This window comes from Panthera onca, chromosome B1 (genome assembly GCF_046562875.1).
Source record: "Panthera onca isolate mPanOnc1 chromosome B1, mPanOnc1 haplotype 2, whole genome shotgun sequence".
Lineage (NCBI taxonomy): Eukaryota > Metazoa > Chordata > Mammalia > Carnivora > Felidae > Panthera > Panthera onca.
Genome location: NC_138342.1, coordinates 173,537,965 through 173,541,384, shown reverse-complemented (window position 1 = coordinate 173,541,384; position 3,420 = coordinate 173,537,965). Strand labels below are relative to the sequence as shown.

At 43.2% G+C, this 3,420-nt stretch overlaps 1 long non-coding RNA gene across 1 annotated transcript; it reads right to left on the bottom strand.

Annotated features, from left to right (window-relative positions):
- Positions 1-316: 316 nt before the first annotated feature.
- LOC144616109 (uncharacterized) lies at positions 317-2,963 on the bottom strand. Its single transcript, XR_013555041.2, has 4 exons — positions 2,380-2,963; positions 1,403-1,551; positions 1,129-1,231; positions 317-409 (listed from the first exon to the last, which is right to left on the bottom strand). It is a non-coding gene; the product is annotated as an uncharacterized LOC144616109 (long non-coding RNA).
- Between the last annotated feature and the right edge of the window lie 457 nt (positions 2,964-3,420).

Genomic DNA, 3,420 nt, shown 5'->3' with positions numbered 1-3,420 from the left:
AACATTTGAAGCACAGTTTGGGATTAAAACCATCTAAAGAAATAGGGCACCAGCAGGCCTGGGTGACTATCAGAAGTTTCTGCAAGACAAAATAGCAAATTCCCAGGCATGCCCCCCAGGCAGTTTTGATTTCAGCCAGACTTGAAACCCACGTCACGGGAACACCAAGTCAATCTCAGCTCTAATTTCAAGTTGCCAGTGAGCGCCTTGGCACTTCTGTGGACCCCCTTAAATGATCTCTGGGACCCTTCTGGGCAGGTGGTTCCACAGGAAAAGCCATACCGCAAGCTCCGCGCATCATGGCTCAGTCTGTGTAGGGCAGGCAGCCATCTTGAGAAGCTGTGTTTGACAGGGACCTGCTGCCATCTCCGGGCCAAATGGTCTCTTGTGACTCGGAATCTCAAACTTGCTTTAAACGGAGGGGGAAAAGTCACTTTCGGGGATGAAGTTCTTGGCACACTCTGCTTTGTGTAAACACAGTCTATGGCTATTTCGGTCTTCTGGGTTTTGAGAAGCCGGGCTATGGCAAGGGTGAACGGGTTGGTGCTGGCCCAAATTACAAAGAAGAGTTTTTTCATTCTTTCAGTGCTAGGGGAAGGAAAACTGAGAACATCGTCTCATAGGGAGCAGAATGGGACTGGGTTGGCCAACAGGGAAATAAATGTGGGCCTCAGTTTACAAAGAACCAGCTCTACCAAAGTTTGAACTTGTGAAAATGGATACATTGGGTTTGTAGTAAGAATTCTTACTCTACAGAATTTTGGTCGTGTTGACTTTTGAAAATGGATACGTTGGGCTCGTAGTAAGAATTCTTACTCTACAGAATTTTGGTCGTGTTGACTTTCGAAAATGGATACATTGGGTTCGTAGTAAGAATTCTTACCCTCTACAGTTTTGGTCATGTTTACGCATGATGCTTAGTATATTGAAAGTATTACTGTAAGTCATTAAAGGTCAATGTGCCTTTTTTTTTTTTTTTTTTTTGAGGAGGCATACATCCATCACATGAAGCCAGCTTCATGTCCGTGAGTGCTGTCCTCAAGGTCAAATGAAGGGGGTCCCAGCCCACCTCCCGCTTCCTGCTACCCACTGTCTTTTGAATCCACCTCAGAAATCTGTAAGTCTTACCTGCCACATGGATTTACTTCTTTGTTGAACATTCACCTGACTAAGACAAAAGTCAAACATATTACTCTTGTCATTACTGGGACACTAGTGACTGAAGGAGAGGCTGTGGATATAAAAATAAGAGAGAAAAACAGGTTTGGGGGAGAAATAGTGCAGTGTTTTGAGAGTCAGCATAGTACAACTTCCTCTGTTGCATTCTTAAGCTCCCTTTGTGTCCCTCGAATTCTAGCATGTCTGTAAAAGTACAGGAGGCCATGCTGCAAAACCAGATCACCTTTTTCCAAGGGACGCTGTCATTGCATAGAGCAGTTCTTTCACTCTTATGTCCATTCTGTAATATTCCATGAGGGCTCCAGGCTCAGCTCCAGACAGTGGAGGAAACAAGGGTGGACACATGATCCTCCCCCTCAGGGTGCCTGTGGTCTACGGAGAGGACAGGAAAGTCAACAATTGTAGTAGAACGTGGTAAGCTCCGTGACACAAGAACTCACGCAAGGCCAGGAGAGTTTAGTGTAAGGCACCAAAGCCACCCTCGGAGTCAGGCTTTTCCAAAAAGGGTGGACCTCTCATTTGGATCTTGGAGGACAAAATGGAGTGGGAAACAGAGGGAGTCGTTCCTAGCAAGTAAGGAATGGACCCGTGCAAAGGCCCAGGGGCTGGTGAACCTCGGCATGTGCCGGGGTTGCCTCCCCCTCCAGTCTGTCGGGGCACATGGAAATCAGCCTCACATTTCATGGTGGCCAGTTGGCTCTGCAAACCCCATTCCCCAGGTTCCGTGCAGGAAAACCATGCCTGGTTTTCTTCTTACTCTGTTTAAACCAAGGATGAACCAAGGAAGAGCCAGTAAATAATGAACCAGCGGCTTTCCTGTTGGAGCTCCTATGTTTGGCCTGGCTGAATATCGAAAAACCTTGGTTTCTCAATTGTCTGATTCTCTTTGTTTTCAAGACTTAACACAGCATTACAGTGGGATGGCTAAACAGAAAAAAAAAAGTCTATTTCTTTCTCATTGTGCAAATAAACATTCGTTGAACTTGAAATGGTTAATCATTAAGAATAACCAAATGCTTTGGAAGTCTTTGCAAACAAGTCTTACATGATGCAATTCAGTGTTTTTTTAATTGAAGAATTGTTTTTAACAAGGAAATGTTGTACAATATTAAAATAAAGAGTTTTCCCTACCACCACCACCCCCCCCCCCCCCCACACACACACACACACAATGCAGAAAATAAATGGATCACTACAGACCCACGAGGCTGGCTTTCACAACATCCATCATTGAAGGGTCGGTATCTTATGCTGTATCAGGACGCTGCCATAGTAGCTAAGGGTACCTGGGAGATTTTGCAAATCAAATGCAGCAGAGGTGATGGGAGAAACTGAAACAAAAATGAAGACCTTGGAACTGCATTTCTACAATCAATTAACGACTGGGAAGGACTTGACTTGCTGGGGCTAAAGAAAATCATTCTGGAAGTTCATTTTGTCTGTGAACTCAAAACTGTATTTTAGTAAATAAAGCTGATGCCGTTCAAACATGAACCCCGTGACGTTTCCTGGCTTACGGCAGCTTTTCTGCTTGTCTACTCATTAGATGTGTTAAAAATACAGACATGGCATTTTCCACTTTGCCAGAGAAGCAAATGTGGGCTGAATGGCTGATTTTCGCTGCTACGCTTTTCCTGTAACCCTTAACAATTGTTGCGGTGAATAAGGCCCCTGTAGGGATATTTGCCAACTATGCAGTGTTCGTGGACCATGCCACCTTCTCCAGGTTTCAGTACTTGGTTGATTGAGTTGATATCACCGCCTTTCCCTCCATGTAACAAACAAAATTCATCTGAACCTCGCTGAGAGTTTGGTATGTGTTCTTTGCTCTAAAAGAGAGAATTCTCTCCTAAGTCAGATAAATATGTTCATGCGTGTGGATTGTTATACTTGAACTTGCTGCTGCATTCCGTACTAATGCATATATATGACACCCAAGCTGACTGTGATTGCTTCTGAAGCATCTAATTCCTTTTAAATGGATTCAGTATCTTTGGAATGTGCTGTGTAGGTGTTTCTGAATTTTCTACATGCCATTTTTACAGGTTCATTTGTTTTATGGTACGATGTGGTGAACAATCACATTGGTTCTTTTTTTTTTTGAAGAAAACAAATGTACATATGACTAGGCAGATGAATAAATTATTGAAAAAATATACTTTATGAATCACACAGCCCACTGTTTAAAAGGAATTTATTTCATTTGTTTAATAAAGTGACTGTTCAAGTCATAAGCATTTA